Here is a 19,525-nt window from a genome sequence, read left to right as displayed (position 1 = left end):
GACCCCGACACTTGTCCGGGAGCGCAGGCTGGCCCCTGCAGGCAGCAAGGCAGGACATTGCAGTTCACCTCATGGGGTCTGTACATCATCTTCCTCCCAGCTCCTCACCACATTCAGCTCCTTCTCCCACCCCCAGTCCCTCCAAGGAAAACTCCTGGGGCAGGTTCCCCCTTCCCAGGAGGTTGGGGTCTCAGGACAGCAGCGACTCGGGTGCCACCAGGGATGGCACCCCAGGAACCAGCAGTGCTAAATTTCCCTCTCACCTCTGGGTGCATCCCTGGGCCCTGCTCCTTCCTCTGGCACCCTGGCATTTCCCACTCGCCCTGCTCAGGGGCAGCATCCTCCCCAGGGTCAGAAACCTCCCTGGCATCATCATAGCCATGCGCTGGCTCACCTGCGACCAGGACAAGAACATCTGAAAGGAGAGGGGAGCTGGTGACAGTGAGAAGATACGTCCTGCAGAGCAGAGGACGGGAGGAGGCGCAGGGACACAGGGCTGAGACACTGGTGTTGGCAGCGCCACAGGAGACCCCCATGTCCTCCCCATCTCTGACGCTGACACTCAGTGACACCTCTGTCCATCACATGTCTGCAGGGAGATCGAAGCCCTTCCTGCCTCCGTTACCTGCTGCTGATGCCAGACCATCCTCGTCCTCGCTGAGCCCAGGGGAGGGCTGCAGCTGGCTCAGGGACTCCTCTGAAGAAGAGCCTGGAGAGATGCACAGCGGGTGTTATGGAGCGAGCCCCACTGACCTGGCCCATGGTCAGCGCTGCTGGGGAAGGGGGACCCACAGAGCTGGGGCTGCATGGGGAGGAGGGCTGGGAATTTACCCTGCTCCCCTGGCACAAACCCTGTCTCAAAGGTGCTCCCAGAGGTGCCCTAGGACAGCCCCTTCCCTCCCTCCTTGGGTGTCACATGGGGTGCAGGGGCAGAAAGAGAGGGGCTGTCCAGCTGGGCCGTGAAAGGTGGTTGGGAGAAAGCTCCTCTCCTGGGCCCAGGACCTGGATGCTCTCCCCACACACCACATGGCCCAGTGCTGCAGGACCACGGGCTGGGGGGCTTCAGGGGATCAGCTCTGGGTTGGGCCAGGGGAAAGGTCATCTCCTGCAGATGTGCCTCCAGGGAGGACCCACACCCACCTGAGCGACCAAACCTCGCCTGCTTCTCCCATGCTGGGCTGTAACCGATCTCCTCGTACACGGCCTCGGGGAAGAGCTCCTGAGCTCTCCTGGAGCCTGGGGATAGAGGCAGGGCTGGCAGAGGGACAGGCAGAGAGCCAATGGGACCCCACTGTGCTCCCCCAAACCTCTTCCTTGGGCCAGCCCAGCACTGCTCCGACAGCACAGCCCCACTGCACTGTCCAGGCATGGCTGCCACATCCCCGGTGAGGGCAACATTGCTGTGCAGATCCTCTGGGGCAGCATCACCCTCACATCATCCCTTTGGAGACAGCGCTCATGCCCCTCTGGCCCCTGGGTCATGCCCCCTTGTCTGACCCTGGAGCAGCTCCCATGTTTCCTCCCACCTGGAGCTGCCCTCTCTCTGCCCCACGGGTCTATAGCAGGGCCCCTGCCCTGCTGGTGGGTGGGCAGGGCTGGGCAGAGGGACAGGCTGGGAGCCTGACACCATGGAAATGGACCCTCCTGCCCCACGCTCCTCCTAGCATCTCCATTGCCCCAGAGCGCCCTCCACCAATACCCAGAGTACTGCCAGCCTTGGCCATCTCCCCTCTGCTCACATCTCCCCGAGCCCCACTCTCCCCGTTTCTCTCCTTGCCTCTGGCCAGCTCCCCCCACCTCTGGGCTCTCTCCACCCCTTGCTGCTGGTGCCCCATGGCCAGGCACTCACTGGGGTGGTGTCTGGGACAGGTGGCAGCACACAGTCCCACCCCCTCAGCTCTGCCTGTGCCCCTCACTGACATCCCGCAGCACCCACAGCCCTTCCAGGAGGTATCTTCCCCTGGCACCATTGTGGCAGGACCCACCTCTGCGCCCAGTCCTGGTGCTTAGCACTTGCCCGGCCAGGAGGGCCAGGAGCAGGCAGAGAAGGGCCCCCAGGATGATGCAGATGATGACGGGCACTGAGACTCTCCCGCTGCCAGTCAGACGGCCTCGAGTGGGATCTGCATGGGCAAGAACATGGAAGGGGCAGCACCAGGCCTGGGAGAGGTGGAGGCAGCATCAGTCCTGACCCCCATCACACAAGGCAGCAAGGGGTGGAGCGCCCCAGGGGTGAGTGATGGGCAAGCTTCTACCCTGCTGAGTAAATTACAACCCTCCCTAACCCCCACCCCCACCCCAGTGCCTCCTCCTGGGAGTTTCACACCCCAGCAAGGAGCCCCTTCCATCCAGCTGTGGCTCACAGCCTGGCCCCGGGGATACCCAGCCCCGGGGGGAGGACAAGTTACCTGCTTGGGGTGGGAATGCTGCCGTCCTGGGTGTAGCTGCAGAAGAGGCAAAGGAGAGCTGGGCTGAGAGGGTGGTTGTGCGGGTCCCAGGGAGCCTCCTCCCCAACACACCCTGTGTGTGTCTGGAGATGCCCCTGACACATCCCCCCCAAATTGCCCCTCCTGTAGTGCTAGAAAGGGAGGCCGGGACAGGGCCCAGCGCCTCTGCTCTGGGCGGCAGGCAGGATGGCACAGGCAGCCCAGGGGATAGCCCTGGGGCTGCAGGGCCCCACGGGCAGTGGCAGCAGGACGTGCAGATCCACCGAGGCTGCTCCGCACTTGACACCAGCCTCCTGCACTCCACAGCAATGTTCCTGCTCTCGGGAGGTCAGGGCCCATGCCAGGACCAAGTGGGCGAAAGGCTTCCCCAGCTCGCTACCAAGACCCAAGCAAGGGGTCCCAGCCTGCCACTCACCTGAGCAGCGCACGGCAGCATCTTCCTTATGCCGACAAGCACCGCTGTCCCCAGGACGGGCCCAGCAGTCCTGCAGAGACAGCTCTGTCCCCCGGCACTCCACCTGCTCCAGCCAGATAGGGCCCATCCCCATCCCAAACGCAGCCTCATGCAGGGCAGACACCGCGGGGCCACAGCCCAGCTGCCTGCATGCCACCTCAGCATCCCGCATGTCCCAGGAATCGTCGCACACCGTCCCCCAAGAGCCACGGTGCCAGACCTCCACTCTGCCCGAGCACCTGTCCTCGCCTCCCACTGCACGAATCTTCTCCCTTGCTGGAGAAGGCAAAGACTTCCCATGGCACTGAGAGAGCAGGCAGAGCCCTGCCAGACAAGAAGGGTACACAGGGGAGCAGCTCCCTACCTGTGCAGCTCGTGGAGTTGGGGCACGGGGCCAACGGGGTCGGGGGCATTTCTGGGCGTCCCCCTGAAGAAGGAAACACTGTGGTGAAGGGGCTGGTTCAGGGGATGGTGCAGAAAGAGCAGGGCTGAGCTCTGCTTGCACCTCCCTGTGCCATCTTGGTCACGGCAGCAACCGAACCCTGGTCATTCAGGGGACACACGCAGGACTGTGGGGGGACCCTGACTGCTCAGCCCCAAAAGGTCCCTGGTTCAGAGAGCAGCAGGAGGGTGTCCATGGAGGGGAGGCTCTTCTGAACCCTGTCTGGTCTCTTCTGAGACCTCACCTGGAGGTGCCTCTGCCTCCCGCAGGTGCTGCTGGCAGCCTGGGTGGCAACTGCTGCTGGACGTGGGTGGCTGGGGTCACGTTTGTGCCACCAGCAGCAGAAGGGTCTGACATGGCAAGGAAAAGCCCTTCCAAGCTCTTTCTCTGTGTTTGGCCGTGCCCACCAGGGAGCAGCAGCTGGGGTGACAGTGGTGCCCAGGTGCTCTGAGTTACCATTGCAGGTGATGTGGATCTCATCTCGCAGGTCTTCACATGACTGCGGGTTCCAGGGAGTGGAGGGACACTGCCAGAAGGAGCTGGTTTTCTCCCCACACTGCACGTTATCCAGCCAGGCAGGGCCAGACACCCTGCCATAGGGCAGGCGTGTTTCCAGGGATCCTCCATCCCCGCAGCCCAGCTCCTTGCATGCCAGCGACACCGTGTCAAGAGTCATCGAGTTGGAGCAAATGCTCCCCCATGTCCCGTTGTAGAAAACCTGCAGGCGCCCGGAGCAGCCGTCGCTGTTCTCCAGCCTCAGGGCCACGAACTCTGCGAGGAAAGGCACCAAGGGGGAACAGGCTGGTGTGGGGCTGTGGGAGCCAGGACACCTCTGCACCCCCCAGGCCCTCAGGCGGGCAGGGGCAGGGCCAGCACGTCCCCTTGCACCCAGGGGCAGAGAGAAGTCCCTGACGGACAGACACCCCTGCCCTTCCCGCTAACCCTCGGGGACTGCTGAGCTCCCCAGGGACCCCCAGTGGGACTGAGGGTGCCCGTGCATGGGTGTCCACAGGACGGGCTCGGGCAGGAGCTCAGAGGCAGTCAGGACAGCCTTGGCCATGCCCGGCTCTCCTTGTGTCCTGGCCTCCCCAGGAACCAGGCTCCCACCACAGGTCCCGGCACACACCTGAGCAGATGACTCCCACGTCCTCTTTGTGCCCGCAGTCGTGCTGCCCCCAGGGCCCAGCAGGGCAGTCCCAGAGAGCAGCTTCGGCCCCAGAGCAGTTCACGCCATCCAGCCAGATCTGGCCGGAGCCTTCCCCAAACCGAGCAGAGCCAGCCGCCTCCACCGCCCCTCCACAGCCCAGCTGGTGGCAAACGACGGCGGCATCAGACAGGTCCCAGCCATCGTCACACACAGTCCCCCAGGTGCCCTGGTAGTACAGCTCCACTCTCCCAGCACAGCGCCCAGTCCCGTTCACCAGCCGGACCCGCCGGCTCCCTGTAGTGGGTAGAAAGCCCAGTTGCTGTCAGGGCCTGGCTGCCCACCCACCCCGTCACCTGGGGGGCCCATGCAGTGCTGCTCACCCCAGCAAATGACTCCCACGTCTTCCGCAACCCCTGCTGCCAGTGCACTCTCAGGCAGGGAGGTGTTGCAGAGGGCCAGGTTGGCCTCGTGCCCTGCGCACCGGACCCCTCGCAGCCCCACGGGGCCCGTCCCTCGCTCAGGCTTTGGGGGTTGTAGGCTGTCCCTGCCTCTCCGCACTGCAGCTGCCGGCACACCACACTGGCCTCCTGCATGTCCCACTCATCATCCAAGACTCTGCCCCACATCCCATGCTGGAAGATCTCCACTCGTCCATCGCACCGGCTCCCTCCGCCCACCAGCCGCAGGGATGCAAAGCCACCTGAGCCTGGGGACAACAGAGATACCACAGCCATCGGCGGCACTGGGGAGCAGGGCATCCTTCAGGGAGCAGGGCGAGGGGGGATTTTCTGACCAAACAGGACAAGATTGAGCCTTTTGCTGACGAGAAGTGAGGGCAAAGCCCGGGTCCTCTCTGCAGCTCACACCCAGGTCTGCTGCTGCTGGGAGCACCCAGGCAGCTCCTGCCTGGCTGGTGGGATGGGCTCTGCAGGGCTCTCTGCGGGGATGCGATGTGGTTGTCTGCAGCCAGAGGGATGGAGCAGAGCCCTGCAGCCCTGTCCTGGGCTCGTCCCACAGTACGAGAACAGAGGAGCCCAGGCCTGGTGGTGGCGCTGGGGCTAAGGCACTGCCCTGGGGGTAGATGCTTGCCTCCGTTCAGTGCTCAGCTCTCCCAAAGCAGAGCGGTCAGTCTGAGCAGGCAAAGCCCTCCAGATGGCTCCTGGGGATGCCAGGGTTTGTCCAGGGAGAACTTCAGCCTGGTACTGCCATGGGACCCCTGCTTTGGGTGGCCGTGTCACACACAAAGGGCAAATGGAGTTAATGCAGCATTTTTCCGGCACTCACCTGAGCAAATGACAGCAGCAGTGTTCCCGTGGGAGCATGGTGAGGCCCCCAGGGTGATCACTGGGCACTGTGCCAGGTGGGCTTCAGTGCCGTCACAGTGGAAGGAGTCTCTCCAGACAGGGCCAGTCTCTCTCCCAAAATGCTCTCCTCCAGGAATGGCCTCAGCAAACCCACAGTTGAGTTGATGACAGAGAACGTGGGCATCCGAGAGATCCCAGCGGGAGGCACAGAGGGTCCCCCAGGTCCCCAGCACCTGGACCTCCACCTTCCCCGCACACGCTGTGCTGCCGTTCACCAGCCTGAACCCTGTGTACTCTGGGGACAGAGGAGGAGGAGAGAGGGTGGATTGGTGCTCTTGTACCCTCAGGAGCTGGGGGAGAGGCCAGAGGGACAGCATGCCTTTCTTCTCCTTCTCAACTATTTTCATGCTGCAGACAATGCCATCATCCCTCCTGTCCCCACACCCAGCCTAGCACATTCCTTGCTCTGTTCCCCGACCCCTGGCACAGCCCCCGTCTCCCTGAGTCCTTACGTGTGCAGGTGACAACAGCGCTGTTCGCGTGGGTGCAGGGCTGCTCCCTGGAGGACCCTCTGAGGCAGGAGATGAGGAGGGATTCATTCCCCACACACTGCAGCTCTCCATCCCACATGGCACTGACCCTTCTCCAAAGTGAGCTGCCTCAGCGACAGGCAGGGCTCTGCCGCACTGCAACTCCCTGCAGACCACGTCAGCAGCTTTGGCACCAAAGTGTGAAGCACAGACAGTTTTCCACTGGTCCCCGTCATGGATCTCCACACGTCCTGAGCAGCGGCTCTTCCCTTCCACCAGACGGACAAATCCTGGGAAAAAACCCAAACACCTGGCAGTTCCCAGAGTCCTCTGGCAGTTAAATGCCCACATCCTGCATCACCTCCAAGCAAGCTGTGACCAAACTGCCCATTGCACATCCCAGAGGAAGCTGTTGGGGGAGTGTTGGTGACACAAACACATCCAGGCCCCCCTGCACCCCTTCTCTACACCATCACAGCACTCGAGGGTATGTGTCTGTCGCAGACTCACAGCCACAGGTACTGCTCAGACAAACTGCTCCCACACAAGGTCCCCTGTGCTGCCTGGCATGGTTCCCCCAGCACCGCAGTGGTGGAGGAGTTTGGGTCCAGGAGAAGTGGCCCAGATGATACTGACTGCTGCAGCCTGCTCAGCCCCTGCAGAGCTTTGGGCCAGGCAGGACCATCACCCTGAGGCAACCAGAAGCGCACCCTGATCCCAGGGGTGTTCCTGGAGGATTGGGAGGTTCCTTTTAGGTGGGAGATGTCACAGAGCACAGAAATGGTGCAGCTGTTATCATGGCTGGTGCCTGTCCAGACCCCTCTTATGCTTGCCTGAGGGGGAAGGTTCTCAGTCAGGGACGCAGCGCACAATACAGATCAATGGCCGGACAGAGGGACCGGAGACTCGCATGCCCCCCTGGGCCCATGCCAGCTCTCAGGGAACAGCAGGTACCGATGAGGATCAGGAAGTGCTGCCAAAGCCCCCATGTCATGGGGCAGTGTGGGGAGCCGTGGGGAGGCAGGTGAGATTGGGCAGTGGGTCAGTGCTGCCTGCACAGGGTCATGTCCCCGCGGGGCTGTCACAACCCCAGGGATTTCCCACTGCCAGCCTGTGACTGTGGTGATGTGGGAGGGAGCAGCCAGGGTGAAGCAGCCACCAAGCCCTGAGGCCTCGCAGTGCTGGACCACACAGCTGAGCCCTGGGGACAGGCAGCAAACGTCTGTGTGCCACCCAGCTCCACTCCTCAAGCCCAGCACTCATGCTCTCTGAAAAGCCCTTTTGATTCAGTCGAGGTACTCATGCCTGTGAAGGGGAATGACCCAGGAGGACCAGTCATCTCATGCTGTTCCTCCAAGGTGTGGAGTGCCAAGCAAGTCCCCCCTGCTTTCTCCAGCACAGGGACCCTCAGCATTGTTGGCTGGGAACTGGCAGAATGGGTGGAGATGAGTGGACACCCCGGGGCAGGGACGGAGGATTCATCTGCAGCCCAAGATACTGACTGAGGGGGACTAAGACACTGTGGCAAGGTTAGTTCACCCTGGGGTAGGATCCCTCTGGGCTTTCCCCAGGGACTGGGGACATCAGCAATGACAGTCCCAGCTTGGCATGTAGACCAGCATCACTGTGCCCTGCTCTGGGATCCCCTTCTTGCTCCCTGAGGACACACCCAGGTCCCTTCCCCCATCCTGGCCCCAAAGGTGGGGAACAGGCTGACCCCTTACCTGAACATGTCACTCCAGCATCAAGAGTGTGAGCACAGTCATGTTCACCCCATCCTGCGTGTTTGCAGTCAGACAGGGCAGACTCGGTGCCATTACAGCCAACATCATCCATCCAAATGGGGCCAGATCCTGGCCCAAAGTGTCCGTACTGAGGAGCTTCAACAGCAGACCCACAGTCCAGCTGCTTACAAACCACTGCCGCATCGTCCATGTCCCAGTAGTTACCACACACAGTGCCCCACTGGCCCTGTTGTTTCACCTCCACTCTCCCAGCACAGCGTTTGCCACCATCCGCCAGCCTCACCTCCACAGCACCTTCAAACACTGACACAGGACAGTCAGAACAGCGCTGAGCCCCAGCACTGGGGGTCTGGGGGAACCCCTGCCCAGGTGGAGTCAGAGGTGCCAGGGTGGGAGCCCTCTCCCCTCCAGGCTGTCCCCGGGGCAGTGCAGGGCTCCCTTCTATCCCCACGGGCTGTGCAAGGCTGGGGGTGTGCAGTTGTGGCCCTGCTGGGTCATTTGTGGCCCTACAGCCTTTGGCACCTCCTTCTACCCCAACGGCCAGCTGCCACCTGCCCCTGGCCCATGCCCACCTAGGGCACCTGCTCCTCCCCACCCAGCACCCTGAGAAGAGACCTGCCCCCCCAGGGCTCCCCCAAGCACACACTGCTGCTTCTCCCCAGGGCCCCCAGCTGCCCTGGACCACAGCCTGCCCCGGGCTCCTCCCAGCTTATCCTCTGCCTTCAGGTCTTGCTGTGTCCCCTGCGGAACAACACGATGATCCCAGTGAGCCCTCCCAACCCATGCCCCCTCCTTGGCCCTGGCCATCAGCCCAGCCCTGCCCTTGTCTAGGATCCCCCAGGAAGGTCACCTCTCTGCCAGCCTGTGGGAACAGACACCCGACTTCCCTTGTCCCCACACCCACAACCTGCCTCCCCTCAGGCTGGAGCTCACCCCAGTGTTCAACGCCCATCCCTGAGTCCTTACGTGTGCAGGTGACAACAGCGCTGTTCGCGTGGGTGCAGGGCTGCTCCCTGGAGGACCCCCTGGGGCAGGAGATGAGGAGGGATTCATTCCCCACACACTGCAGCTCTCCATCCCACGTGGCACTGATCCCTTCTCCAAAGTGAGCTGCCTCAGCGACAGGCAGGGCTCTGCCGCACTGCAACTCCCTGCAGACCACGTCAGCAGCTTTGGCACCAAAGTGTGAAGCACAGACAGTTTTCCACTGGTCCCCGTCATGGATCTCCACACGTCCTGAGCAACGGCTCTTCCCTTCCACCAGACGGAAAATCCTGGGAAAAAACCCAAACACCTGGCAGTTCCCAGAGCCCTCTGGCAGTTAAATGCCCACATCCTGCATCACCTCCAAGCAAGCTGTGACCAAATTGCCCATTGCACATCCCAGAGGAAGCTGTTGGGGGAGTGTTGGTGACACAAACACATCCAGGCCCCCCTCCACCCCTTCTCTACACCATCACAGCACTCGAGGGTATGTGTCTGTTGCAGACTCACAGCCACAGGTACTGCTCAGACAAATTGCTCCCACAGAAGGTGCCCTGTGCTGCCCGGCATGGTCCCCCCAGCACCACAGTGGTGGGAGCAGTTGGGGTCCAGGAGAAGTGGCCCAGATGATACTGACTGCTGCAGCCTGCTCAGCCCCTGCAGAGCTTCAGGCCAGGCAAGACCATCACCCTGAGGCAACCAGAAGCGCACCCTGATCCCAGGGCTGTTCCTGAGGATTGGGAGGTTCCTTTTAGGTGGGAGATGTCACAGAGCACAGAAATGGTTATCATGGCTGGAGCCTGTCCAGACCCCTCCGATACCTGTTTGGAGGGGGTGTCCTCAGCCAGGGACACACTGCTCTGCCTGGAGGTGCACAGGTCCCAAGCCAATGGCCGGACAAAGGGCTGGAGACTTGCATGACTCCCTGGCCTCATGCTTACTCAGAGGGTAACAGCACGCACTGATGAGGATCAGGAAGTGCTGCCAAAGTCCCCGTGTCATGGGGCAGTGTGGGGAGCCGTGGGCAGGCAGGAGAGATTGGGCAGTGGGTCAGTGCTGCCTGCACAGGGTCATGTCCCGCGGGGCTGTCACAGCCCCAGGGATTTCCCACTGCCAGCCTGTGAGTGTGCTGATGTGGGAGGGAGCAGCCAGGGTCAAGCAGCCACCAAGCCCTGAGGCCTCGCACTGTTTGACCACACAGCTGAGCCCTTGGGACAGGCAGCGAAGGGCTTTGTGGCCACCCTGCTCCTTTGTCCAGGGCCCAGCACTCATCCTCTCTGAAAAGTCCCTTCAGTTCAGTCAAGGTACTCATATCTGTGAGGGGGAATAACCTAGCATGACCAGCCATCTCACGCTAGTCCTCCAAGACCTGGGGTGCTAAGCAAGTCCCACCTGGTGTTTCCAGCAAAGGGACCCTCAGCATTGTTGGCTGGGAACTGGCAGAATGGGTGGAGGTTGATGAAGCCCAATGGACACCCTGGGTCAGGGATGGAGGATTCATCTGCAGCCCAAGACACCAACTGAGGTGGGGCTCAGACAGTGTGGCAGACTTAGTTCACCTCGGGGTAGGCTCCCCCTGGCCTTTCCCTGGGAATCAGTTATATCAGCAATGACAGTCCCAGCTTGGCAGTGTGCTTGGCCACACTGGGCCCTGCTCCAGCATCTGCTTGTTGCTCCCTGAGGGCACAGCCAGGTCCCTTCCCCCGTCCCAGCCCCAAAGCTAGGCAACAGACTGACCCCTTACCTGAACACATCACTCCAGCATCCTCACCATGACCACAGTCATTTTTACCCCATCCTGCGTGTTTGCAGTCAGACAGGGCAGACTCGGTGCCATTACAGCCAACGTCATCCATCCAAATGGGGCCAGATCCTGGCCCAAAGTGTGCGTACTGGTGAGCTCCAACAGCAGACCCACAGTCCAGCTGCTTACAAACCACTGCGGCATCATCCATGCCCCAGTAGTCATCACACACGGTCCCCCACTGGCCCTCTTGTTTCACCTCCACTCTCCCAGCACAGCGCCTGCCACCATTCGCCAGCCTCACCTCCGCAGCACCTTTGAACATCAACATGGGGCGGGTCAGGAGAGTGCCAAGCCCCAGCACTGCAGGTCTGGGGGAAACCCCTTCCTGGGCCAAGTCAGAGGTAATGGGGTGGGAGCCCACTCCCCTCTAGGCTGTCCCCAGTGCAGTGTGGGGGTCCCTTCTGGGCATCACATGCCATCCCACTGCACAAGGCACCTCTTCCCACACCAATGGCCACATGCCCCCCACCCATATCTGCCCATCCCTGCACTGGGCACCCGTTCCTCCCCAGCCCAGCACCCCCTCAACAGCCCTGTGTACCCAGGCCTGCAGCTTCCTGTGCAAACCACCTGCCCCACCACCATCCAAACCCACCCCATGGCTTTTTGAGTTCCCAGGGAGCACCGAGACAAATCCGAGGATTCCCCAGCCCATGTCCTCTCCTCGCCCTTGGCGTCAGTCTCTCTGTGGGGTACACACTGCCCTCATGGGGTCAGGGCTACCCTGGATTAAGGGGGCAGTGAGCAGCACACAAACCCTCGAGGCTACCCCAGAGGTTGGCAGTGCTCTGGGGATCTCTGGGGGCTGCCATCACCAGCTAGGCCACCACTGGCTCCAGAGGCACAGTGCTGGGCAACAGGGGGTCCCAAAAGGGTACCCCACGACAGGCCGTCTATGAATGCAGCCAGGGACAGGCTGCCCTAAGCACTGGAACCCTGGAAAAGGAGATACTCTCTCCCACCCACATGGGCACAGGGAAAGGCACAGGGTCCATGGACTTGAGCCCCTTCTGCCCCTCGTCTCAGTAGCACCTGCAAAGAAACCCCATTCCCAGGCAGATCCTGATGACCACCCTGGTAGCCCCTGGCCCTGGGCTGTGGGACAAGGTCAGCACTTACCCCTGCACAGCTGTACCCAGAGCAGCAGCCACAGCATCTGAGGGGACAGGACTCCCTCTCGGCCCATCCTGAGCCTCCTGCCCTGCCAGCACATCCCTGCTGCGCCACACTCCCTGCCAGAGTTCCTCGCGACTCATGGGGACAATGATGACGAGAGGGCAATATATCTCTGCAGATGCCAGCCCAGCTACAGGAGGAGCCAATCAAAGCGGCAGCACCTTTTTAGACATTATCGGGAGCTATCTCCCCTCCGACACAGCCCAGCCCTCCAATGAACTGCTCCAGCGCCATTCATGACCATATATGAGGGATGGCTCCACTGCAGGTGTCACGTCACTGTGGTGGCGGTGCGTCACAGGACAGGGCCGGCTGTAGTGGGGGAAAACGGATTTTTCACGCCTTGAACCCTGCTGTGTGGACCAGGAGCACTGAGCATCTCCTATACCGGGCACATCCAACAGCCCAAGGTGCGAGTGTCCAGCCGTCCCCTGTGCCATGGGAACCACAGGGCTGGGACTGCACCAGGAGCTGTGTCAGGAAGGGAAGGAAATAGCCCCTGCCCCTGCTTCAGATCCTGCTGTGCTGGGATTAGCAGCTGGGAAAGGGCCTTAGCTCAGGCCAGAGCCCCATCCCAGGAGTACTGGCTTAGCCGTTCCTCCCTGGAGAGCCCCATGGAAGGTCTCTTCAAATGAGCTGGAGCTGGGACATGTCCCTGCCCTGGCAGCAGACACGCAGCCCAGAGGCTCAGACGTATCCCTGCCTCTTGGCATGTCACCGAGGGACGTTATTCCCCACGGGTGGCTCGGGAGCTGCAGCCTGCAGGTGCACAAACCACAGCCCACGTGGTCTTGCAGTGCGCCCCGCGCTCCCCCCACAGCGCCCGGGCAGGAAGCCTGTGGTTTCCTCCTGGCACTGTGCCCAGGCACATCCCTGTGGTGCCCCCGAGCCACCCCCACCCCGACTGCTCCAGCCAGGGCTGCAGGGGCTGCTCCTTCGGCCTCGCAGACACAGGGCACGGCAGATCCCGTCCCACGTCATGCCCTTCTGATGGGGCACACGGCTGCTCTGCACCGAGCCCCACATCCATGGGGTGTCATCCGTGACGTTACCTCACACCCTCCTACGCCACTGCTGTGTGCTCACGGGTTATACTGATGGTGACCTCACACTCTACTGCCATCGCTGCGTGCTCATGAGTTACACTGTCACACGTGTGTGTGCAGTGTATGGACTGCTGCTGCTAATGATGGTTCTTCCAAAACCCATGTTTGGTTGTGGTCTAAATATTGACTTGGTGACATCAGAAGCACCTACACAAGCTATGTGCAGCTTCTGCCCTATCAGCTACTCAGGCACAGCGACATCACAAGCTCATACACAGCTATGTGCATGCTCCTGGCTATCTGCTACTCAGCCAGATGGTGATTCATAGTCATTCTACATGTGACTATTGGCCTGCTCCTGGCTATCGGCTACTCAGGCAGCAGTGACCTCAAGAAACCTACACAAACTATAAGCCTGCTCCTGCCCTATCAGCTTCTCAGGCACCAGTGACCTCACAGGAATCTATACACCCATTTGCCATGTCCTTGCTGTTGAGGTACTCTGCCTCAGGTGACCTCACGAGCACCTATAAGGGCCATGCTCCTGATCAAGGCCTATCAGCTATTCAGCAAGAGTGACATCACAAGTACAAGTATGCCCAAGCCATGTGTCTCCCTCTGCCTATCAGCTACTCAGGCACCAGTTGACCTGACCACCACATATCCACCTACTTGCTATCTGCTCGCCTATGAGATATCAAGGCACAAGTGACCTCACAAGCTCCAACACAAGCCATGTGCATGCTCTTGGCCTATCAGCTACTCAGGCATCAGCAATCTCACAACACTTCCACAGGCCATGTGCCAGCTCCCAGCCTATGATCTACTCAGGCACCAGTGACCTCACAAGCACATACCAACCTATTTGCTCTGTGCTCGTGTGTGGTGGGGTGACCCCATGTGGCAGCCCCCACCCAGTCACTTGCTCACTCCCCACCAGCGGGATGGGGGAGGGAACTGGAAGGGCAAAAGCCAGGAAAAAAAGTCTCATGGGTCAAGATAAGACAGTTTTAATAAGTGGAGAAGTAATCACTCACAGCAGGAGATTGATGCCAAGCCAGTCTCTGAGCAAAGAACACACACCTCCTCCCCAGTTTTACTGCTGACCATGACTCATATGGTGTGGAATATCCCTTTGGTCCGCTGGAGTCAGCTGTCCTGGCTTTGTCCCCTCCCAGCCTAATTCTCGCTGTGGGGGCAGAGTGAGAAAGAGAGAAGGCCTTGACGCTGTGCAAGCACTGCTCAGCAACAGCTCCAATGTCAGTGTGTTCTCAACACTGTTTTGGCCACCAAGGCAAAGCACAGCACCATAGGGGCTGCTAACAAGAAAATTAACTCCATCCCAGCCACACCCAGTACAATCTCCACCCCTTCTTTCCACACCAGTTGCATCCTGCTCAGGTCCTACAGTATTCAATACAAATGTACATTACATCCACCACCCTCACCCCCTTCCCCATCCTTTCACATGACATACACACAGCACACTGGCTTTGGCTGGTGTGGCTCAGGTGGACCTGGACAAGTGCCAGCACACTCCTGACTTCTACCCCTCAGCTCACTCAGCCAGAGCTTTTTGAAACATTCCATCAGGTTATCAACCTAAGGACAAGGAAATCTAAATAGCACCACTCTGCACCGCACAGTGGTCTTGCAGGTAGCTGTGAGATCCCCCACACCCATGGGGAAAGGGACTTCCCCACTACCACCCTACCTCTCTGTTTGGCACCTCAAAATCCACTTTGCAGTTCATGGGCTCACTGGCTGTTTCTTCTGTTCTCGTGGTCTTTTTTGAGATCCTCTTAGGGTTCTTTTCCATACTGTCCCCATGCGCATATTTCTTCTGAAGTTGGCATTTTGTCCTGGTTTTCCATGTTGGCAGACAGCATTTGCCTGTGTCTTGGCAGCACCGAGAAAAGCTCAGAGGCTACCCCAGTAACCCTGCGTGGCCATCCTGCTGGAGCTGGTCTGGGATGTTGGGGCCTCTAGGCCACTTCCCAGGATTGGGCTCTTCTTTGTCTGTTAACAGGATTTGTGTGGAGGTCCCCTTGTGTGGCCTCCTGGGAGGGGGCGCAGCCCTGGGCATGTTCCCAGTCTTGAAGTTCCCCCCACAACATGTCTGGGCTTCTTCTGCAGCCTGGTAAAGTGGGGGACCTCGACCCACCCTTGTACTTTTCTTTCTATTCACATTTTAAACTCTAATTCTTCATTCATTAGCTCTTATTAAAGAAGGTTTTCATCCATTTTATACCTTATGTGATAATGGCTATATATATTTAATTTCTCTGGCTTTATAAATGTTATTTATATAAAATAAAAAATACATAGTTTATATATAGATATTAAACATATACAGTTACATACGTGTATAGAAAGGTATATATATTTAAAATATCATAATCTATAATAAATAAATAAAATATATTTATACTATATTTGTACACTCATATATTATTTTTTCTAAAAATGTATATCTTGTATACAGGTATATATTTTTATATCTGAGCACTTCCTTGTCCAAAGCAGGCAGCAGCCAGTCACAGGGCTGCATGAGAACATGTGGGTATGATGGTGTCAAAAAATGGCTGCCACCCAACCACAATGCAGCATGAAAAACATGTGGGGAATGAGGCTGCGAAAGTGGCGGCCTCCCTGTACGTATGACAGGGGGGCTTCTTGCTGATGTGCTTCTGGGTGCACGGGAGGGGAGGCTCCTTTTGCCAGCAGTACAGGTCTTCCTGAGAACCCTGGGTGGCGCAAGCAGTGGCGTCAGCCAAGACAGAGCAGTATGATGTTTAAGAACATGGCGCCCACTCCCATAAATATGCAGCCCTGTCATACATGGCAGCCCCCAAATGGCAGCACAAAAGGGTGGGTATGGAGGGGAAGGCCTTCTGGGTCAGAGGTACTTCCGGGTAAAGCAGAAGGGGTGGCCGCTCCTTCCAGGCAATCCCCACAAGGCACGTGACCAGTAGAGGGGAGTGACTTCCGGGGCAAATGGCCCCTCAGGCAGCTGGCAGCGGGTGGGCAGGGCATTGCTCACGTCTTACCTGCAGTACCGGTGGTGCCTGTGCTCCTGGCGTGTGCCAGGGCAATGAACCAAATAAGCACAAGGAAGGCACGTGGTGAGGTAAAAATGCTTCTTTTGCGCCGTGGTCAGATAACGGGTCCCTGTGGTGTCAGAGCTTCAGTGTTTGTGCCTGAGCTAAGAACTTTCCCCGCCTCCGTGCGCTTCAAGACGGCACAACCCTTCTCAAAAACCCACTACGGGACCCTCCTGGGTCTCGTGTGAAAATCTGCACTACTGTGCTGAGGATCCCTCGAGCAGGGATGGCACAAAGCCTTTTCCATGTGCCTCCTCACCTGGCGTGGTCTCCCTGTTTCTCAGCACCTGAAGCCCCTCTCCATCTCCTGCCCATCCCTGGATCTGGTGCTGGCAGTGCTGCACTCGGTGGTGCTCCAGCAGTGAACCCCTCATCTACAGCATGAGGAACCAGGAGCTCAAGGATGCAGTTAGGAAAGGGCTTACATGAAAGGTTTTGCAATAGTGATAAACTCCCCATCCCTCTCCACAAACGACTCCCAGGATATCCCATCCCAAATGGGTGCTTTGATGTATCATCGTTACTGTTACCAGTCTCATTACATTAGCTTTATGTTATTGTTACTTGTGGTGATCATGTTCGCAGACAAATGTTTGGATTTGTCTCACTTGTCCAGAGGCATGAACCTGCTCTGTCTCACCTGGAGCCTGTGTAAGAGTGTGTCTAACACTGGGGCGGAGCTGACTCCCCACAGGCTCTCTGTAATAAACTGGGATCTCCCCAGTGCACTGGGGAGATTAGCAGCAGTCCTCCCCATCCAGCTGGAGCTGCTTCCCACCCTGACCAGCAAGGCCAGTGTGGAGTCACCCTGTGACCCCAGGCACCACAGCCAAATGGCTCTGCAGAGCAGCACCGCCAGCTTGGGACCCTGCAGGGATGATGGGGAAGGGGCCAGGAACAGCCAGGTAGATCAGCAGAGGGTTAGGGAGAGCTCAGAACAGAGATGACCTAGGCTGGAAATTGCCTCAGAGACAAAAATACCAGCGTTCACCTAATCCAAGACAATGCCCAGACTGTGGGTGCCCTAAAGCATGTTCATGGTGCAGAGGCAGAAGTCCTCGCTGTCCTGGTGCTCCACCAGGCCTGGGTAGTGGATGAAGAAGGGCGGTGCTCACAACTACCCATCTCTTAGTGCCATCGCCCCTCCTCAAGGGTGGCATCGAAAGGGAGGCTGGGACCCTGCGTCAGGGCTTGCACTGAAGGAAGCATGACTCAGCAGCCCTGTGAGTTTGCTGCTGTCCCTCAGTCTCTGTGCCCAGCACATGTCCTTGACACAGCCTCCTCCACCCCATGCGCTGTCCCACCCAAAGTCACCCCCAGTCCTAGTTCCCCTAGCAGCCATTTCCAGCCCTGGCCATTCACCATGGTCCAGCTGAGGGCTGATCTTTGAAATGTGACCAGCCCCGTCCTCTTGCTGGGCTCAGTGTGTGCACTGGGGAACACCCAGACCTGCATGGGCTCAGACATGCCCAGAGCCTGGCAGACCCCAGAGCAGGGCTGTCTGCAAAGCCTCACGTGGGCCATGGCCAAGGCAGGGAAGGGGTCGGGTGCTGGGGCGAGCAGTCAAAGCCAGACGGCCACAGGGGAACGGGGCACTGAGGTCTGTTGTGGGAAGTGTGCCAGGAGGATGTTTCCCCAGGCCTGAATGCACTCTGTCCTGAGTGGTGCCTGCAGGGCAGAGCTCTGGGGCCACCTGTGGGGATGCAGGGCTGGGCCAGCCCAGGGACAAGACAGGGATCTGAACAAAAGCCATGACCCTCCAAGAAGCTGATGGAAACCCCAAATTCCCCTCCATTCCCAGGCAGGCAGGGCTGTCACCCCAGTCAGTGGGATTGCTCCGGGGACTCAAAAGACACCCTGGGGTGGGAGGTGCAGGGCAGCCAAGATTGACCCCAGCACTCCCAGCTGCCCCTCTGCAGCCAGAGCAGCTCTCCAGAGTTGGACGAGACTCGCTGCTGCTCTCTCCATGGTCAGAGCTCTCTTGGGGCTGCAGCCACTGGCACTGCCTGCTGGGAGCCCCAGACCTAGTTCTGAGCCCCAGTGCCCTGCACCGCAGCTCTTAGTACTTCCCCTCCCATGCCAGCATCTTCTCTCAGGAGCACCACCAAGTGCATTACTCCCTGACCAGGTATGCAGAGGAGCTGCTGGAGGACTTCTCTGCTCACCCCTTCTGCCGCCAGCTCTGTCCGGTGTCAGCCCACAGGCTCCGCCATAGTTCCTCGGTGTTAGGTGCTTGGCGTCTTGACATGGCCTTCGCTGAGCCTCTGCAGGGACCCCAGTGAGCGTCTCTGCTTGGAGCTGGCCACCACATGCTGGCTGCAGTCACAGGGGATCCGGTGAGGCCACATTTGGAGAGTAGGTTGTGATTGTCCTTGGTCAGAGTAGGGGTGAGGATCTGACAGTCAGGAAGGGAAAGAGAGGACAAGAGACAATGAGGACAAGAAGCAGGAAGGGAAATTTCAAATGAGGTTTAAGGGGAAAAAAAATCACCTTTATAGTTGATTAGTACTGGCTGCAGGGCCCAGAGGTTTTCAAAACTCAACTGGAGAAAGCACTGACCAATGCATTCTAGCTGACATGTTCTCCCTGCTCAGAGCAGATAAGTAGCACTAGACACCTCCATGGGTCCCTTCTGACCCTTCTTGGTATGTCTGGAGATCGCCTAGTCGAGTCCCCACTGCTCAAGCAGGATCAGCTAGAGCGGGTTTCCCAGTAGAGGATCCAGCTGGGTTTTGAATATTTCCATGGATGGAGACTCCACAACCTCTCTGGGCAACCTGTTCCAGTGATCAACCACCCTCCCAGTAGAGAAGTGTTTTATTGTATTGAGATGGAAGTTCCTGTGCTTCAGTTTCTACCCATTGTCTGTCACTGTGCAGCAGGGAGAAGATTGTGGCTCCCTCTTCTTCATTCCCTCCCATCAGGTATTGATACACATTGATAAGATCCCCATGAGCCTTCCCTTCTGCAGGCTAAAAAGTCCCAGCTCTCTCAGGCTCTCCTCCTGAAGGATGCTTGTGTGACTTCAGAATCTTTGTGGCCCTTTGCTGGACTCGCTGCAGTAAGGCCATGTCTCTCTTGTAGTGGGCAGCCCAGCACTGGACACAGCACTCCAGATGGGGCTTCCCCAGTGCTGACTAGAGGGGAAGGATCACCTCTCTCGACCTGCTGGCAAACCGCTCCTGAATGGAGCCCAGGGGGCTGTAGGCCTGCTTTGCCACACAGCCACACTGCTGGCTCATGGGCAGCTTGTTGCCCTCCAGGGCCCCCTGGTCCTTCTCTCGAAACCTGCTTTCCAGCCAGTCAGCCCCCAGCCTGTACTGGTCCGTGGGGTTATTC

At 59.0% G+C, this 19,525-nt stretch overlaps 1 pseudogene; it reads right to left on the bottom strand.

Moving 5' to 3' along the window:
• Window positions 1-581: 581 nt before the first annotated feature.
• Window positions 582-19,525, bottom strand: part of LOC127025978 (antigen WC1.1-like) — a 39,061-nt pseudogene continuing 20,117 nt past the window's right edge.

The sequence above is a fragment of the Gymnogyps californianus genome, chromosome 26 (assembly GCF_018139145.2).
Source record: "Gymnogyps californianus isolate 813 chromosome 26, ASM1813914v2, whole genome shotgun sequence".
NCBI lineage: Eukaryota > Metazoa > Chordata > Aves > Accipitriformes > Cathartidae > Gymnogyps > Gymnogyps californianus.
Note: the sequence above shows the minus strand (reverse complement) of the source record. Positions and strands in the feature narration are given on the sequence as shown.